Source organism: Mesoplodon bidens, assembly GCF_964165515.1.
Source record: "Mesoplodon bidens genome assembly, chromosome: X".
NCBI classification, from domain to species: domain Eukaryota; kingdom Metazoa; phylum Chordata; class Mammalia; order Artiodactyla; family Ziphiidae; genus Mesoplodon; species Mesoplodon bidens.
In genome coordinates this window covers 23297771-23318635 of record NC_138163.1, presented here as the reverse complement: position 1 = coordinate 23318635, position 20865 = coordinate 23297771, and the positions used below count along the sequence as shown (strand labels likewise).

The window sequence follows — 20865 nt, the reverse complement described above, 5'->3', positions numbered from 1 at the left end:
AAAACAGACATATGGATCAATGGAACAGAATAGAGAGTGCAGAAATAAATCCACACACCTATGGTCAATTAATCTTTGACAAAGGAGGCAAGAATATACAATGGAGAAAAGACAGTCTCTTCAGCAATGTTGGGAAAGCTGGACAGCCACATGTAAATCAATGGAGTTAGAATACACCCTCACACCACATACAAAAATAAACTCAAAATGGCTTAAAGACTTAAATATAAGACATGACACCATAAAACTCCTAGAAGAGAACATAGGTAAAACATTCTTTGACATAAGTTGTACCAATGTTTTCTTAGGTCCATCTCCCATGGCAAACATTCTCTGATATAAATTGTACCAATGCTTTCTTAGGTCAGTTTCCAAAGGCAATAGAAATAAAAGCAAAAATAAACCAATAGGCCCTAATCAAACTTTAAGCTTTTGCACAGCAAAGAAAACCATAAACAAAACCAAAAGGCAACCTACGGACTGGGAGAAGATATTTGCAAATGATGCAACCAACAAGGGCTTAATTTCCAAAATATATAAACAGCTCATAGAACTCAATAACAAAAAAACCAAACAATACAAACAAAAAATGGGCAGAAGACCTAATTAGACATTTCTCCAAAGAAGACATACAGATGGCCAACAGGCATATGAAAAGATGCTCCACATCACTAATTTTTAGAGAAATGAAAATCAAAACAACAATGAGACTACACGTCACACTGGTCAGAATGGCCATCATTAAAAATTTGACAAATAACAAGTGCTGGAGAGGGTGTGGAGAAAAGGGAACCCTCTTACACTGTTGGTGGGAATGTAAGTTGGTACAGCCAATATGGAGGACAACATGGAGGTTCCTCAAAAAACTAAAATTAGAATTAGAGTTCTGTCCAGATATATGCCCAGGAGTGGGGTTGCTGGATCATATAGCAACTCTAATTCAAAAAGATACATGCACTCCAATGCACTATTTATAATAGCCAAGACATGGAAGCAACCTAAATGTCCATCAACAGATGAATGGATAAAGAAGATGTGGCACATATATACAATGGAATATTACTCAGCCATAAAAAAGAACAAAATAATTCCATTTGCAGCAACATGGATGAGCCTAGAGATTATCATACTAAGTGAAGTGAGTCAGAAAGAGAAAGACAAATACCGTATATCACTTATATGTGGAATCTAAAATATGACACAAATGCAATTATTTATGAAACAGAAACAGACTCACAGACATACAGAACAGAGTTGTGGTTGTGAAGGGGGAGGGGGGGTGGGAGAGGGATGTATTGGAAGTTTGGGATTAGCAGATGCAAACTATTACATATAGAATGACTTTACAAACAGCAAGGTCCTACTGTATAACACAGGGAACTATATTCAATATCCTGTAGTAAACCATACTTGAAAAGAATATCTATCTATCTGTCTGTCTATCTATCTATCTATCTATCTATGAATCACTTTGCTGAACACCAGAAACTAACACAACATTGTAAATCAACTATACTTCAATAAAAAATTATAAAAGAAATTAATTTCTTTGAATTTTCTATTGTAAAAGCCTTACAAATTTGCATTCTACACCACAGTGTAGTCCTGTTTATTTTGTTACTGCTTTTTTTACACAGCAACCAGCCAAGTGGGGTTTATTCAGTAAATACAAGCCTGATTCAATATTTTAAAATCAATGTAATGCATCATGTCAATAATCTTATGAAGAAACACAAAATTGCATCAATTGATGCCAAAAAATTGGATAAAATTCAATAGCCAGTCATGATAAAAATTTTCAGCACACTGGGAGAGAAGGGAACTTCGTTAACCTGATAAAGGGCAGGTACAAAAAGCCTATAGTTAATATCATGCTTAATGGTGAAAGACTGAATGCTTTCCCCCTAAGATGGAGAGCAAGGCAAGGATGTCCATTCTCATCACTTCTACTCAACATTGTATTGGAAATCCTGGCCAATAGAAATAGAAAGGTCCCTGTTAGCATACAAGATGAGAATGTGTACAGGGCTGGCTGGAGATGGCAGGCAGGCCTTACTCTTCTGTAAGACGTGGTCAAATTGGCTCACGGTGGGAGGCGAGGCTTTGGTGTTGGGGAAAACCGGGCCTGCCTAGAGGATTACTCCCACAAGGCTGCTCTGGGGCTTCTGCATCTTCTAGGGTGGTGGCGAAGCAGAAACAAACTCTTAGAGCCCCTGTAGCACAGAGAATATGCTGTATCTCTGGGACCAGCAGTGGGCCGGAGCGGGTGATAATCACACACTGATGACACCAGGAGGGCTGTATCTTGTTGCTGACAATGGGGACGTAGCCTTCGGTGATGCTTTACTTCTTGAGGTTAACAGAAAACAGCCCCTGCAGGGAGCTTTAATGGAAGACCTCAACGGCACTACGGGAGTTGTAGAGGATGAGGATGGTGATATGCTGACCACTGCTCTTTCCTGCTTCTCAAAATCTCTCTGGAGAGTGCGGGGAGGGGTGGGGGCAGGCGTCCTGCTGGTGATGTGGGTGGCACACCTCCTCCAGGGAGTGCCCAGAACCCGCCCCCTCGCTTAGCAGGATCCTGCAGGCGCTTGGCAGTCTGCCCAGTCCCGAAGCAGTTTACGCCTGCTGGGTCCTAGCACGTCTTCTAGATGTTCGGGCCCAGGCCTGAGAGACTGGAGGAGCATCCCGTTTATTTTCATTTATACTCTTTTTCATCCAAAGGCAGGCCGGAGAGAGGTGGTCACGCAGTGGTGAAACACAAAACTTTTATTCGAGCTGTGGTTACTTCCAACCATGACCATTCTCTCGCTTACTAGCTCCCTTCTTCTGGTCCTCTTCTCAAAAGTGGTGCCCCTTCTGATCATGTTATCCTGTTTTCCAAATCTTTACAGGGATGTCTCCAGCTCTTTTGGTCAAGTTCAATCTTTTTTTAAATAAATTTATTTATTGAATTTATTTATTTTTGGCTGCGTTGGGTCTTCGTTGCTGCACGTGGGCTTTCTCTAGTTGCCACAAGCGGGGGCTACTCTTCCTTGCGGTGTGCAGGCTTCTTATTCCAGTGGCTTCTCTTGTTGTGAACACGGGCCCTAGGTGCGCGGGCTTCAGTAGTTGTGGCACGCAGGCTCAGTAGTTGTGGCTCATGGGCTCTAGAGCACAGGCTCAGTAGTTGTGGCACACAGGCTTCGTTTCTCCGCGGCAAGTGGGATCTTCCAGGACCAGGGCTTGAACCTGTGTCCCCTGCATTGGCAGGCGGATTCTTAACCACTGCGTCACCAGGGAAGCCCCCATGTTCAATGTTTTTACTAACAACTCCCCTAATTCTGATGTTGGTACATTTTCTCCATTCCTTTGTCCTACAACTTTTTCTACCCCTCTAATCCAGGAGTTAACTCGCTAAATTTCGACCTGTCTTTGCTATTGGCCAGTTAGCTGCCTTTGTTCTGTCTTGAATTGCCCCCCTGCCAATCAGCAGAAGATGCAGACCTTTTGGAGCCAGGGAACTTGCACAGAAAGGCCCTTGGGGAGGCGCACACGTCTCAGCATAAACAAATGACCTCTTGTTCTCCAAAGCTCTTGAGACACAAGGAGGAAAAATAATACGCTCTTCTACTATCTTTGTCCTATGATACCTACAATACTTTCTAGTTCCAAATACAGGCACTTTGCATTATAAGACAGCACAAGGAGCAGAAGGTAAGGGCGACAAGGATTCTTACGGAGGTCGCAAAATAAGATCCCTGCTGCTTAGAGAAAGAAAACTTTAAGAATCTTAAGAGCAACCCCCTTTCTTCCCCTCTCTCTTCTTCAGTTTTTTTCCCTTTCTTCCCCCTTCCCCAGACCTGCGCCGTCCAACAGAAATATATCTAGAGCCATATATGTAATTTAAAATGTTCTAGTAGCCACACACAAAAAATAGAGGGAAGGATAAATTAGGAATTTGGGATTAAAAGATGCACACTTATTATAAAATAGATAAACAACAAGGATCTACTGTATAGCACAGGGAACTATATTCAATATCTTATAATAACCTATAATGGAAAAGAATCTGAAAAAGAATAGCTATATACACATATGTATAACTGAATCACTGTCTTGAACACCTGAAACTAACACAACATTGTAAATCAACTATACTTCAATAAAAAAATTAAGCCACAAAAAAGAAACAGGTGGAATTAATTTTAATGTTTTATTTAATGCAAGAGACTCCAAATATTGTCATTTCAACGTGTAATCAGTATGAAGTTGGAGAGGTTTTGCATTCTTTTTACCGTGCAAATTCTTTGAAACCTGGTGTACAATGTACACTTACAGACATCAGTTTCATACTTGCTGCATTTCAAGCGCCGAATAACCACCACACTGGGCAGCAAGGCCCAGGAATTCCCCTCCGCCCACCCCGGCAGCAAGAACTGAAGATGGCGGGGCGGTAACCCTGCTATTGGTACTAAGAGAAGCAAAATCAGGAGGACGCGAGACTCTGTGATGCTGGGAAGTTGAAACCTCTCAGGCTGCTTCTCCCCTCCCCCCCGCCCCCCCCCACCCCGGACACCGCGAGGCAGCTCTGAAGGCTGCGCGCGAGGAACCGCCAGAACCGCGGGAAAGGGCTAGGCTGGGGATGCTGGGAGGACGAGGAGGGAGGTGGGGGGTAGGGAGGAGGGGTGAGGGGCGGTGGAAGGCGCGGCGGGGACCCGCACGCATGCGTGCTCCGCGCGTTCACAAAGCCAGCCAGGCCGTCTAGCAACCGGTCTCTCCAGGCCAATGTCTCGCCCGAACAAGTAGCCTTCCCTGGAGTTCTAGTCCCACCAGCCGGTCTCGGCTCTTCCCTGTCCGTCCACGGTTCTTCCTTATCATTTCCGCTTCTCCCCTCCACTGGTTCCGATCTCGCCCATGGTGTGTGTCCGCAAGCGCTGAACCGGCTCCTAGAATGTGTACTCGTGGTTTCCGCCTGGGAACCAACCTCTGTCGCCTGTGGCCACCCTCCCCGGGCTCAGGTGGCTGCTGGGGCTGGGGCTGCTCCCGGGGTTTAAGGCCGCCCGCTGCGCGGCTTTTTATCTTCCCGCGTTGGCTCCGGTCAACTTCTGCGAGGCAGACCGAGAGACTGCTACCTGCAAGGTGAGGACTAGAGGGAGGAAGTGAGATGTGAGGGGAGGCTTCGGGTTGCGGTAGGGGGCACACCGGGGCCGACCAGTGCTGGGAGCTCTCAGACTCTGACCCGGAATGCCAAAGCCCCCTCTGTGGGTGTGTTTCAGGGTCTCAATCGCTGAGCCTCGCACTTGGCGGATCCGGACCTCTCTTTTTCCCTGATCCTCTTTCCCTCCCTCTTGGCTCCTCCCCCTTCGTCTCTTTTCCTCTAACTCCCTCTCAGCTTCTCCTCCGCCCACCTCACAGCTCCTCCTTTTACACTTTTCTCTCCGCTTCTTGCCCGCGGTCTCGGGCTTCTTCCTTTCCACTCCCTCTTGACTCCGCCCCCTCCCTTCCCCTCTTCCCTCTAGGCTCCGCCCTTCCTCTCGGCCCCGCCCTCTTCCCTTATCTTGGTGCCTCTAGTTCCTGCTCCTGCTCTGTCCCGCCTGCTCCCTCTCAGCCGCTCCCCTTCCCCCTTGGTTCCTACCTCTCCCCCCTTCCAATTGGTTGCTCCTCCACCTCTCTCTTAACTCCTCCTCCATCATAACTCCTCCCCTCCCCCTCCCGCTCGGGGGTTCCTTCCTCACCTACTCTGTGTCCTCTCCCTCTTTCCCACTTCCCCTCCCTACTCTCCCCCATATACTGAATATAATCTGCCTTTCAAGATTCACACAGTCACTAGGTCTTCCTTAGATATAGTCCCACCATGTTTCTGTCACCCCTCACTCCTGTGGTCACACACTTTTACCTCCTTAATTCTTGTTAATTCACGTTGGTTTCTCCTGGGCCCTCTCCGCAAACAGCAAGATAATATTGTTTACCTCTCAGACTTGTGAGAGTAAAATGAGACAACGTATGAAAAGCACTGACAAAAACACCTGGCACCTGGTAAGCCTTAAATAAATGGTAACCATTATCATTATGAGTTTTCTCTAGCCAGAGATTTCTGGCACAATTCCTCTTCCGCATGTCCACCAAACCCCAATAATTTTTTGACTCCCTTCCTTGGCAGTCTTGTTTTTGTAACTGTAAACTCACTCTAAAAATTTTTTTTGCAGGTGATCAATTCAAAAAGTATTAATGAATTGTAAGACTTATTTTCTGACCTCAGGTTACCCAGTCGAGTGTGTGGGGTAATGTTCTCTTAGAAGGAACCACACAGGCATTACAGAGTTGAGAACAGTGCGAGGTGTGGTTTGACTATAGACTTAGCCAAGTTGAAAGCTGGGGTTTTTAGAGGCCAGTTCTAGGTGCAGCAAACTTGCTCTTAATTCTGGAGCTTGCCTTTTCCTGTGAGAAGTATTGATGGTGGTGTTTTGAGCCATCATCTTGTGAAACACGTGTAACTAAGAAATAGCATGTAAAAATTACTTTACACCTGCCTTTTCTCTGACTGGTAATACCTAGTACTGGCTCTTTATTTCAGCAGGCTTCCTAGCAAAGAAATATAATCTTTAACAAATTTCTTTCTTCCTTCCTTCGTTGCATCTTCGTTGCTGCATTCGAACTTTCTCTAGTTGCAGCAAGCGGGGGCTACTCTTCCTTGCGGTGTGCGGGCTTCTCATTGTAGTGGCTTCTCTTTGTTGCGGAGCACGGGCTCTAGGTGCATGGGCTCAGTAATTGTGGCACATGGGTTCAGTAGTTGTGGCTCGTGGGCTCTAGAGCACAGGCTCAGTAGTTGTGGCACACGGGCTTAGTTCCTCCACAGCATGTGGGATCTTCCCGGGCCAGGGCTTGAACCCGTGTCCCCTGCATTGGCAGGCAGATTCTTAACCACTGTGCCACCAGGGAAGTCCCAAGTTGAACATTTAAAAAATTGATTTGTGGAAACTCTTAAATAAGGAAACTAGTTCCTGGTCTGTGGCATCCTTTTTCCAAGTTTGTCAGTTGTCTTTGGTTTTGCTTATTGTTTTTTTTTTCTTTTGTCATTTAGAAAAATTGGCTTTTATTCTATTTTTCAAATTTTTTACGACTTGTGAGTTTTGTGCCCTATTTGAGAGGTCTTTACCACACCAGCCAAGATTATAAAATAATTCTCCTATGGTTTCTTTTTTTTTTTTTTTTTTTTTTTTTGCGGTACGCGGGCCTCTCACTGTTGCGGCCTCTCCTGTTTCAGAGCACAGGCTCCGGACGCACAGACTCAGCGGCCATGGCTCACGGACCCAGCTGCTCCGCGGCATGTGGGATCTTCCTGGACCAGGGCACGAGCCCGTGTACCCTGCATCGGCAGGCAGACTCTCAACCACTGCGCCACCAGGGAAGACCTCCTATGGTTTCTTATATTACTTGTATGGTTTTAATTTTAACATTTAAATAAGATTAACATTTTCTGGTGTAATATATGAGAGGAGCCCTCTTAATTTTTTTTTCAGATTGGTGACCAGTTGTCTTAACACCATTTATTGATTAATCTATCTTTTTTCCACTTGATTTGAGAAACTATCAAGGTTCTTATAAATATAGTAAGCTCCAAATATGCATTTTATTTATTTATATTTATTTTTGGCTGCGTTGGGTCTTCGTTGCTGTGCATGGGCTTTCTCTAGTTGTGGCGAGCAGGGGCTACTCTTTGTTGTGGTGCACGGACTTCTCATTGCAGTGGCTTCTCTTGTTGCAGAGCATGGGCTCTAGGCACGCGGGCTTCAGTAGTTGTGGCTCGTGGGCTCTAGAGCGCAGGCTCAGTAGTTGTGGCCCATGGGATTAGTTGCTCCATGGCACATGGGATCTTCCCGGACCAGGGCTTGAACCCATGTCTCCTGCAGTGGCAGGCAGATTCTTAACCACTGTGCCACCAGGGAAGTCCCGCATTTTAAAATATAGTTGAAATCTTATGTACTTTGTTAGTTTGGGGACTCTAGATGAGAACTATTATCTTTAATTATCTGCTGTCCTTTAGAAACCTTTGCCTATTCACCTTTATAAAACTATAACTCATATATGTTGCAATTTCTAAATTTCTGATTAAATTTCACTAAGTGTAGATACAATTCTCTTGTTTACAGAGTTATAGTAAGGTTATTTACATGTGTTCCCAAGTGTGATAACTTTCCATGTCCTTGTCTTTAAAAAAGAAAAATCTAACCACATGGTATAGATGATAGCAGATGTTCAATCTTTTAAAAAGCAGCATATGAAATTTTGAAAAAGAATAAAGGATTACCCAAGTTCTGCTGTTTTAGTGATTTAAAAAATCCTGTCTGGTAAATTATCAAGAGACAGCTGAGATCCAGGGAAGTAAGCAAAAGCGTCCTGTGAAGAGCCAGAAGAGATGTTATAGTGTTCATGAACTAACTTCATGCTCTCAGACCGTCTTTTTGGCATAGGCTTTTTTTCTGGCCTTGCTGTGCGGCATGCAGGACCTTAGTTCCCTGACCGGGGATGGAACCAAGGGCTCCAGCAGTGAGAGCACTGAGTCCTAACCACTGGACCGCCAGGGAACTCCCTCCATTTAAAGTTATTATAGGACTTCCCTGGTGTCGCAGTGGTTAAGAATCCGCCTGCCAATGCAGGGGATATGGGTTCGAGCCCTGGTCCGGGAAGATCCCACAGGCCATGGAGCAGCTAAACCCGTGTGCCACAACTACTGAGCCTGTGCTCTAGAGCCCACAAGCCACAACTTCTGAGCCAACGTGCCACAACTACTGAAGCCCGCACGCCTAGAGCCCATGCTTCGCAACAAGAGAAAACACTGCAATGAGAAGCCTGCGCACCACAATGATGAGTAGCCCCCGCTCGCTGCAACTAGAGAAAGCCCACGTGCAGCAAGGAAGACCCAACGCAGCCAAAAATAAAACATAAATAAATAAATAAAAATTTTAAAGTTACAAAATATTGGTTATATTCCCTGTGCTGTATGATATATCCTTGCAGCTTATTTCTTTTATACACAGTAGTTTGTATCTGTTAATTCCCTACCCCTATCTTGCCCTTCTCCACTTTCCTCTCCCCAGTGGTAACCACTAGTTTGTTCTCTATATCTGTGAGTCTGTTTCTGTTTTGTTATATTCATTCATCCTATTTTTTAGATTCCACATATAAGTGATATCATACAGTATTTGTCTTTTTCTGTCTAACTTATTTTACGAAGCGTAATACCCTTCAGGTCCATCCATGGTGTTGCAAATGGCAAAATTTCATTCTTTTTTATGTCCTTTTTCACATAGTTTCAACAAATCTGATCATTTATTACACAAATTGAGGGCTTACCCTATAGCAGATTAGGGGGAAAAAAAGAAGGGAGAAAAGGCATAATGACAGCTGACAGCCAAAATGAAAGAGAAACTCTTTACAAAAAGAAAGGAAACTCTTTACAAACAAGTTTATGTTCTTTGGTAGGGGTGGAGGGGTGTGGGTAGCAGGGGTGTAAATAGTTATCTCTTGCCATTCAGTTTTGGGGCAAATAGCTGTTCTCATCTCATTTGATACTGGAGATGTTACAGAGTCAAAGCAGGTGCAATGATTGATGCTCAAAATGACCCTGAGTCATCAAGGAAGGTTAAATTGTGATCATAATGTTTTGTTTAAGATAGGAAAGAGTGAAGTGTATTTTAGAATAATTCTTATAAAAATGGTTACAATAATGCAAGAAAAGCACTTATGCAGGTAGCTTTAATTATTTCAAGTTCTTAACTTGAGTTCCATGGACCCTAGGGGCCCTATGAAGCCTCTTAAAGCTGAACAGGGAATTTGGTGAATATGTGTGCTTTTCTGGGGCAAGGAGCCATGGCTTTCATCCTATTCTCAAAGGGTTCTATAATTTAAAAAGGTTAAGAATGGCTGAGGTATCTGAAAAATTTATGTATTCAAAGACCCCGATGATGCCAGATAAATGAAATGTTATGAATTTATAGCTATACTGTTTTAAAAATTTATAACTGTACTGTGTTATAAATTTATAACACTGTGCTAAGTTATAAATTTATAACTATACAGTTATAAATTGATGGGAGCAATAGACCCAATTACCTTTCACTTACTTCATTATGTATTTTGCAAGTGCTACCTTATATTACTTTGTATAAGTAATGATTTTTTTTCCCTTCTTGTAGTCATCAGTAGCACTATTTGTAAATAGACTGGACTCAGTGGAATCTGTGCTACCTTATGAGTATAATACGTAAGTTGTAAGTATTATAATTATATCCAATATAATTGATATAATTGTGATTAATTTATATCATAATTATGATATAATTGTGTTAAAATGTGCCTTAAGTTTTTAAAGTTAGTGAACGAAAGCCCTGAATATATTAAGAAATGTAGTGGTAATTTTATAATAAACGTAACAGAAAAAAGGATTAGAATAGAGAGCTTTCAATGTGAGACAAGTGCTTAAAAATTAGGAAGTTGCCATACTTGATTTTTCTTTCTAAGAAAGGAAAATTATAAATTTACTACACTTTGAACTTGAAAAAATATCTTTGCAGAGTTGTATCTTATTTCTAACATATCAAATACTAAGGTAGGTTTATACTAAGGTTTTTAATGGATGAAGGTGCTTAGTTTAGTAGTGAGTAGTTGTTATAAGATTCAGTATGATCATTCATTTGAGAATAACAACAAATGATGTACTTAGAAAAAATGATTGTAGTTCCCTTTGGTATTACTTTATTTCTACTAATTAAGCAGAAATAAAATCAGGCCTGATTTTCATTAAAATACCAGGTGTAAATGTAGGGTGTTAGTATGAGAATTTAAAATATTACAGAGGCCTACCATTTATTTTATCTTCTACCTAAGCCATTTTACATTCAAATTTACTTAAAGGTAATTGTAATTCTTTTCACCTAGTAACTATTTGATTTGTGAGTATGTGGGAATGTGTTTGGGGCTGTTTGTTTTTTAATTCCCCTTTGATCAGAACTGATAATTACAGTTTCTAAATGTCCCAGGTTAGAATCAGTACAGACGTTAAGCCATTGTTACCTTATTTGTGCTTATATGTAATTTGAAGTTTAATCCTAAATAGAGTGTTGTTTTCTTTTTGATTGTGATTACCTGCGTTACAAAAGTCAAGAGCAGTACCATGAGCATTTTAAATAATGAATTCATAATTATCAGAGGTTAAACAGTTTAAAGAGGAACATATAATGAGGTCTATAAATCATAAATAGAAAGGTTCTGGGTCATATTTTTAGAAGAATCTACTATTAAAAGTGGAGAGGCTAGATAAATTATAAGGACTGATTTCTTTGCTGATTTTTTTTTTACCTTACTTGAACCTCTCTCTCTCTTTTTTTTTTTTTTTTTTTTTTGACTTCTGTCAAGACTCCGGAAAGAAAAGCCCTTCTGAAAATCTTGGACAAGTACTATTTGGAGAACGAATAACATCATCTCCTTATGAGGTTATTCAGTTGATCTTATTTTAAATCTTATTTAAAAACGAATCTTCTCAAAACTGACTACATATACAGCCATCCCTCGGTATCCATGGGGGATTGGTTCCAGGACTCACTGCAGATACCAAAATCCACATATGCTCAAGCCCATAGTCAGCCCTCCACATAGGCAGGTTCCACATCTGCAGATTCAACCAACCACGGCTCGTGTATTAAATTTTACGTTTGCCATCCACGGTTGGTTGAATCTGTGGATGTGGAACCCATGGAATCAGAGTGCCCACTGTATATTTATTGAAAAAATCTGCATGTAAGTGAACCTGGATAGTTCAAACTTGTGTTGTTCAAAGGTCAACCATAATTGCACCAGAGTCTTTGCTCTAAAAGGAGGTAAAGAAAAAGGAAAGGAGGTAGAATCCGGCATTGCCAGAAGAATACATTAATACAGTTGGCCCTCCAAATCCAAGGGTTCCACATCTGAAGATTCAACCAACCTGGAATCGAAAATATTCGGGGAAAAAAATTCCAGAAAGTTCCCAAAAGCAAAACTAGAATTTACATAGCGTTTACATTGTGTATTAAGTATTATAAGTAATGTAGAGATGGTTTGAAGTACAGCTGACCCTTGAACAACACAGGTTTGAACTGCGTGGGTCTACTTACACCCTGATTTTTTTTTCAGTATGTGATCTGTGGTTGGCTGAATCCCTGGATGTGGAACCCTGATTCAGAGGAACCATCTATGTAGAGGGCCAACTATAAGTTACAGGTAGATTTTCAACATCAGGGAGGGTTGGACCCCTAACCTCTGCATTGTTCAAGGGTCAACTGTATAGGGGAGGATGTGTGTAGGTTATATGCATATACTCCACCATTTTATATGAGGGACTTGAGCAATGGTGGATTTTGGTATCTATGGATTTTGATATCCTTGGGAGTTCTAGAACCAATACTCCACTGATACTGAGGGATGACTCTAAATGCTCTTTAAGCTATCTGCAGTAGTTGGTGGTTCCACACAAAGGTTTTGCCTTTCAAGTTTTATTTTTGCTTCATAAAGAAAAAAAGTTCAATTTTTTGTTCTTGCATATTTTGGGTAGGGTGATATAAATAGATGTAATTGGACTCTCAGTGTCTATTGATATTGCCCTTGATATCTTAATAGATATGGGGATAGAGTGAGGATGTTTTCAAGAGCAGTCATGGTTATGAAGGCACTAACTTTTTTCTTCTCTTTTCTCAACTTCATTGAAGTATAACTGAAGTACAATAAACTACACATATTGAAAGTGTATAATTTGATCAATTTTAGTATAGGTGAAACCATCAGACGTTCGCTTGTTTTACAACTTTTTATTTTGAAATAATTACAGATTAACAGGAAGCTACAAAAAAATGAACAGGGAGGTCTTGTATACCCTTTACCCAGGTTTGCCCAATGGTAACATCTTGCATGACTATAGTACAATAGCAAAACCAGGGAATTGATGTTGGACAATGCACAGACCTTTTTCAGATTTCACTAGTTTTACATGCACTCTTTGTGTGTGTATGTGTGTGTGTGTGTGCATGTGTGTGTGAGATGCAGATTTGTGTACACACCAGCACAGTCAATACACAGCATAGTTCCATCAGCACAAGGCTCCCTCATGCTGCCCATTTTCTGTTCTTTTTCTATTTAGTTTTCAAAATTCTTTGTATATTCTAAAAATAGTTATGATTCCTTTATTGCAACAGTATTTTGCAAATAGTTTCTCCCAGTCTGTGGCTTGTGTTTTCGTCTTCTTTATAGGGTCTTTCACAAAGCAAATGTTTTAAATTTTATGTGGTCCAGTAATCAAGTTTTCCTTTTATGCATCATGCTTCTGGTGTCAAGTCTAAGAAGACTTTGCATAGCCTTAGGTCCTGAAGACTTTCTTCTAAAAGTTTTATAATTTGACTTTATATATTTAAGTCTGATCCATTTCGAGTTATTTTTTGTATAAGGTGTGAGGTCTGGATTGAAATTCTTCTTTTTTTTGCCTGTAGGTGTGCAATTGCTTCAGTACCATTTGATGGAAAGACCTTTTCAGCAATTTCAGTTCTTCCTCCACTTACTTGCTTTTGCACCTTTGTGAAAAAATCACTTGGGCCTAGTTGTGTAGGTCTATTTCTGGGTTCTCTATTGATGTGTTCCATTGGTCTGTGTGTCAGGCATTTGCTTTTTGATGATTAAAGTTGCACACAATTCCCCTGTGGAGTACCATTGTCCTAAGAGAAAAGTGCGCCTTTTCAAGAAATGCTATCCTTTGGATGGAAGAAACATGACAGTTTAGTTCAGTTGCCAATAAGGAATTTTCGGGTTAATATTTGTATGATTTCAGGATATGAAGTGTTAAATTTCATTGTTTATTCTTGCTTATTGTTTTCTGATGAACCACAATGGCACTTCATCTTGATAATCTCCTGTAACTAGACTTTGTAAACAAGAGGTTTCATATTAAAAGTATCAAATATTTTATTATCACTTTTTTTGGTAACAGCTTTATTGAGAGATCATTCACATACCAAATAATTCACCCACTCATAAGTGTCCAATTCAATGCTTTTTAGTATACTCATGGAGTTGTGTAACGATCACTATAACCAATTTTATTATCAGTTTTTAGTGAAGGGTTGTAGATCAGGGTAGTTTTTATAAAGCTGCAGTGGATTTTATTTATTTATTTATTGGCTGCACTGTGAGGCTTGTGGGATCTTAGTTCCCCAACCAGGGATAGAACCTGCATCCCCTGTGGTGGAAGCATGAAGTACTAACCACTGGACTGCTAGGGAATTCCCGCTACAATGGATTTATACCCCACCTTTTATAATACTGAAGAAGGCAAATTCTTCTGTTTAGTGGTGAAAGCAGTGTGTGTGTATGTGTGTGTGTGTCTACTGTAATCATTTTAGGTATGAACTGAAATGTAGAGGAGATAGTGCTGAGAATGATGGCATACTGAAGTCTCTGAAGAAAAGTTTTATTTGTAAGATAAAGTGCTTGTTTTGTGACATTTGATTTATACAATTTAGTCAAATCTCTTAATATTTTTAATTTTCTTTCTTAATAGTTTTCTTTTAACAAGACAGAAACGTGTAAAAATTTGTGTAAAATCTTATGATACAGCAAATGAAAATCAGAAGAAAAAGCTGTCCTTCTTTGTCTCTTGTAATAGTCTTTATTTTAAAGTCTTTTTTTTTTTTTCTCTGTGGTACGCGGGCCTCTCACTGTTATGGCCTCTCCCGTTGCGGAGCACAGGCTCCGGACGCGCAGGCTCAGCAGCCATGGCTCACGGGCCTAGCAGCTCCGCGGCATGTGGGATCTTCTTGGACCGGGGCACGAACCCGTGTCCCCTGCATCGGCAGGCGGACTCTCAACAACTGTGCCACCAGGGAAGCCCTAAAGTCTATTTTGTCTGATATGAGAATCGCTACTCCAGCTTTCTTTTGATTTCCATTTGCATGGAATATATTTTTCCACCTCCACACTTTCAGTCTGTATGTGTCCCTAGGTCTGAAGTGGGTCTCTTGTAGACAGCATATATACAGGTCTTGTTTTTGTATCCATTCAGCCAGTCTATGTCTTTTGGTTGGAGCATTTAATCCATTTACATTTAAGGTAATTATCGATATGTATGTTCCCATTACCATCTTCTTAATTGTTTTGGGTTTGTTATTGTAGGTCTTTTCTTTCTCTTGTGTTTCCTGCCTAGAGAAGTTCCTTTAGCATTTGTTGTAGAGCTGGTTTGGTGGTGCTGAATTCTCTTAGCTTTTGCTTGTCTATAAAGGTTTTAATTTCTCCGTCAAATCTGAATGAGATCTTTGCTAGGTAGAGTAATCTTGGTTGTAGGTTCTTCCCTTTCATCACCTTAAATATGTCCTGCCGCTCCCTTCTGGCTTGCAGAGTTTCTGCTGAAATATCAGCTGTTAACCTTATGGGGATTCCCTCGTATGTTATTTGTTGTTTTTCCCTTGCTGCTTTAAATATTTTTTCTTTGTATTTAATTTTTGATAGTTTAATTAATATGTGTCTTGGCATGTTTCTCCTTGGATTTATCCTGTATGGGACTCCCTGTGCTTCCTGGACTTGATTAACTATTTCCTTTCCCATATTAGGGAAGTTTTCAACTATAATCTCTTCAAATATTTTCTCAGTCCCTTTCTTTATCTCTTCTTCTTCTGGGACCCCTATAGATCAATGGAACAGGACAGAAAGCCCAGAGATAAACCCACACACATATGGTCACCTTATCTTTGATAAAGGAGGCAAGAATATACAATGGAGAAAAGACAGCCTCTTCAATAAGTGGTGCTGGGAAAACTGGACAGCTACATGTAAAAGAATGAAGTTAGAACACTCCCTAACACCATGCACAAAAATAAACTCAAAATGGATTAAAGACCTAAATGTAAGGCCAGACACTATAAAACTCTTAGAGGAAAACATAGGCAGAACACTCTATGACATAAATCACAGCAAGATCCATTTTTACCCACTTCTTAGAGAAACGGAAATAAAAACAAAAATAAACAAATGAGACCTAATGACACTTAAAAGCTTTTGCACAGCAAAGGAAACCATAAACAAGACCAAAAGACAACCCTCAAAATGGGAGAAAATATTTGCAAATGAAGCAACTGACAAAGGATTAATCTCCAAAATTTACAACCAGCTCATGCAGCTCAATATCAAAAAACCAAACAACCCAATCCAAAAATGGGCAGAAGACCTAAATAGACATTTCTCCAAAGAAGATATACAGATTGCCAACAAACACATGAAAGGATGCTCAACATCACTAATCATTAGAGAAATGCAAATCAAAAGTACAATGAGGTATCACCTCACACCAGTCAGAATGTCCATCATCAAAAAATCTATAAACAATAAACTCTGGAGAGGGTGTGGAGAAAAGGGAACCCTCCTGCACTGTTGGTGGGAATGTAAATTGATACAGCCACTATGGAGAACAGTATGGAGATTCCTTAAAAAACTAAAAATAGAAGTACCATACGACCCATCAGTCACACTTCTGGGCATATACCCTGAGAAAACCATAATTCACAAAGAGTCATGGGGCTTCCCTGGTGGCACAGTGGTTGAGAGTCCGTGTGCCGATGCAGGGGACACGGGTTCATGCCCTGGTCCAGGAAGATCCCACATGCCGCGGAGCAGCTGGGCCCGTGAGCCATGGCTGCTGAGCCTGCGCATCCAGAGCCTGTGCCCCGCAACGGGAGAGGCCACAAGAGTGAGAGGCCCGTGTACTGCAAAACCCCCCCCCAAAAAAAACAAACAGACAAAAAAAGAGTCATGGACCACAGTTTTCATTGCAGCTTTATTTACAATAGCCAGGACATGGAAGCAACCTAAATGTCCATTGACAGATGAATGGATAAAGAAGATGTGGCCCATATATATAATGGAATATTACTCAGCCATAAAGGAAATGAAACTGAGTCATTTATAGTGAGGTGGATGGACCTAGAGTCTGTCATACAGAGTGAAGTAAGTCAGAAAGAGAAAAAAAAATACCGTATGCTAACACATATATATGGAATCTAAAAAAAAAAATGGTCATGAAGAACCTAGTGGCAGGACAGGAATAAAGACACAGACCTACTAGAGAATGGACTTGAGGTCATGGGGAGGGGGAAGGGTAAGCTGTGACAAAGTGAGAGAGTTGCATGGACATATATACAGTACCAAATGTAAAGTAGATAGCTAGTGGGAAGCAGCCGCATAGCACAGGGAGATCAGGCCGGTGCTTTGTGATCACCAAGAGGGGTGGGATAGGGAGGGTAGGAGGGAGGGAGATGCAAGAGGGAAGCGATATGGGGATATATGTATACATATAGCTGATTCACTTTGTTATAAAGCAGAAACTAACTCACTGTTGTAAAGCAATTATACTCCAATAAAGGTGTTAAAAAAAACAAAAGAAAAAGGTGGATTTCTTTTTTAAAAAAATAAATTTATTTATTTATTTTTGACTGCTTTGTGTCTTTGTTGCTGCGCGCGGGCTTTCTCTAGGGGCTACTCTTTGTTGCAGTGTGCAGGCTTTTCATTGCTGTGGCTTCTCTTGTTGTGGAGCACAGCCTCTAGGCATGCGGGCTAAAGTAGTTGTGGCTTGAGGGCTGTAGAATGCAGGCTTAGTAGGTGTGGTGCAAGGGCTTTGTTGCTCCGCAGCATGTGGGATCTTCCTGGACCAGGGCTTGAACCTGTGTCCCCTGCATTGGCAGGTGGATTGTTAACCACTGCACCACCAGGGAAGCCCCAAAGCTGGATTTCTTGAAGAGAGGAATATAACTGAATTATCAACATCACTGTTGTGTTTGGCATCTGAAATCACATGACTTAATTTTTCACTTCCTCTCAGAAGTAGTTTTAATAACTATTTAATATCTACTGAAATTGTATACTATTTTTTTGCGACTTGAGTTTGATTAAAAATCTGAACTTAAATGTAAGATGATGTTAGTATTGCTTGATTTGAAATGCTTTTTAAATCTTTTCCTTAAAAATATTTATATTTAGGATTATTGATAATATGCCAGTGATATGGTGTCGTGATATGGAAGATGGAAAAAGTACTGCACACCAGGATTTCCAATAGGATGTTTTATTACCCAATGTGGCATATCGAAAGATGCTTGCATTATCCATGTAAGTGTTGAGAACTTACTATAGAAATATAAGAATGTTGCTTCATTTACAATTTGCTTTCTATTTTAGTCACTTAACAAACATGAATGGGACACCTACCATCTTCTCGGTTTTGTGCGAGGTGTTGGGGATACAAAGACAAGTGGTCCCTGCCCTCTAGAAGTTCACAGTCCTATGTAGGGAGATAGACTTGTAAGCAAATCACTGTGATAAAATGTTATATGCTAGGAGACTAAGGGGCAGTGAGGATATAATGGAGGGAATGAAAAAGTATTTGTCAGATGAATGGGTGGGTGAGCATTTCTAGTAGGGAAATCAGTGTGGTCCAAAGCTTGGAAGTCTGAAACAGCATACTGTGATTGGGCGACTGTGAATAGTCGAGTGTGTTTGTGGCATAAGATTTGCGGTTTGGGGGATGCAGGTAGAGATGAAGCTCAGAAGGGGGATGGGGGAATTCCCTGGCAGTCCAGTGATTAGTACTCCATGGTTCCACTGCAGGGGGCCCGGGTTCAATTCCTGGTTGGGGAACTAAGATCCTGCATGCTGAGCCGCAGGGCCAGAAAAAAAAGGGGGGTGGCGGGTAGGCAGAAGCCAGATCATGGCAGGAGGTCCTGTATGCAATGGTAAGGAAAATAGCATTGACTGCCTGTTATGAGCCAGGAGCAATGTTATATCACTCTATATACAGTGACTAATTTAACCCTTAGAATAGCCCTGTTGCTAGAATCTACTACTGCTGTTTTACAGATAATGAAATTCAATCTCAGAGATGGTAAGGGACATGACTAGGGGCATACAGCTAGTAAGTGGCAGACATAGGACTCCAACTCAGATCTTTTTTATTTTATTTATTTATTTTTATTGAGGTATAGTTGCTTTACAATGTTGTGACAGTTTCTGCTGTACAGCGAAGTGAATCAGCTATATGTATACATATATCCCTTTTTTTGGATTTCCTTCCCATTTAGGTTACCACAGAGCATTGAGTAGAGTTCCCTGTGCTATACAGTAGGTTCTCATTAGATATCTATTTTATACACAGTATCAATAGTGTATATATGTCAATCCCCATCTCCCAATTCATTCCACTGCCCCCTTTCCCCCTTGGTATCCATACGTTTGTTTGTTCTCTATGTGTGTCTTTATTTCTGCTTTACAAATAGGTTCATCTGTACCATTTTTCTCCATTCCACATATATGCGTTAATATACAATATTTGTTTTTCTCTCTGACTTACTTCACTCTTTATGACACTCTCTAGGTCCATCCACCTCGCTAGAAATAACTCAATTTCATTTCTTTTTTATGTCTGAGTAATATTCCATTGTATATATGTACCACATTTTCTTTATCCATTCATCTGTCAGTGGACATTTAGGTTGCTTCCATGTCCTGTCTATTGTAAATAGTGCTGCAGTGAACATTGGGGTGCATGTGTCTTTTTGAATACACCCAGTAGTGGGATTGCTGGGTCATGTGGTAGTTCTGTTTTTAGTTCTTTAAGGAACCTCTATACTGTTTTCCATAGTATAGTGGCTGTATCAATTTACATTCCTACCAACTATGCAAGAGGGTTCCCTTTTCTCCACACCCTCTCCAGCATTTATTGTTTGTAGATTTTTTTGATGATGGCCATTCTGACCGGTGTGAGGTGATACCTCATTGTAGTTTTGATTTGCATCTCTCTGATAATTAGTGATGTTGAGCATCCTTTCATGTGTTTGTTGGCAATCTGTATATCTTCTTTGGAGAAATGTCTATTTAGGTCTTCTGCCCATTTTTGGATTGGGTTGTTTGGTTTTTTGATATTGAGCTGCATGAGCTGGTTGTAAATTTTGGAGATTAATCCTTTGTCAGTTGCTTCATTTGCAAATATTTTCTCCCATTTTGAGGGTTGTCTTTTCGTGTTGTTTTTGGTTTCCTTTGCTATGCAAAAGCTTTTAAGTTTAATTAGGTCCCATTTGTTTATTTTTGTTTTTATTCTCATTACTATAGGAGGTGGGTCAGAAAAGATCTTGTTGTGATTTATGTCAGAGTGTTCTTCCTATGTTTTCCTCTAAGAGTTTTATAGTGTCTAGTTTTACATATAGGTCTTTTTTGTTAACATTTAATTAATTAATTAATTTTATTTTTTGGCTGTGCCGTGTGTTAGTTGTGGCATGCGGGATCTTCATTGTGGGTATGTGGGATCTTTCATTGTGGCGTGCAGGCTTCTCTCTAGTTGTGGCGTGTGGGTTTTCTCTTCTCTAGCTGTGGTGCATGGGCTCCAGGGCACATGGGCTCTGTAGTTTGTGGCACACGGGCTCTCTAGTTGAGGTGCATGAGCTCAGTAGCTGTGGCCCGGGGGCTAAGTTTCCCTGCGGCATGTGGGATCTTAGTTCCCCGACCAGGGATCGAACCCATGTCCTCTGCATTGTAAGGCAGATTCTTTACCACTGGACCACCAGGGGAGTCCCTACATTTAGGTCTTTAATCCATTTTGAGTTTGTTTTTGTGTATGGTATTAGGGAGTGTTCTAATGTTATTCATTTACATGTAGCTGCCCAGTTTTCCCAGTGCTACTTATTGAAGAGACTATCTTTTCTCCATTGTATATTCTTGCCTTGTTTGTCATAGATTAGGTGACCATAGGTGTGTGGGTTTATCTCTGGGCTTTCTATCTTGTTCCATTGATCTATATTTCTGTTTTTGTGCCAGTACCATACTGTCTTG

The 20865-nt window shown here is 40.9% G+C and overlaps 1 pseudogene across 1 annotated transcript in view; it reads left to right on the top strand.

The window, feature by feature from the left end:
- The first annotated feature begins 4776 nt into the window (after positions 1-4776).
- LOC308609283 (transmembrane 9 superfamily member 2-like) overlaps positions 4777-20865 on the top strand; it is a 92139-nt pseudogene continuing 76050 nt past the window's right edge. The window contains exons 1-5 of the transcript in view: positions 4777-5121; positions 10179-10246; positions 11381-11474; positions 14561-14641; positions 18025-18153. The product of the transcript in view is annotated as a transmembrane 9 superfamily member 2-like (transcript). The remainder of the gene's footprint in view (positions 5122-10178; positions 10247-11380; positions 11475-14560; positions 14642-18024; positions 18154-20865) is intronic.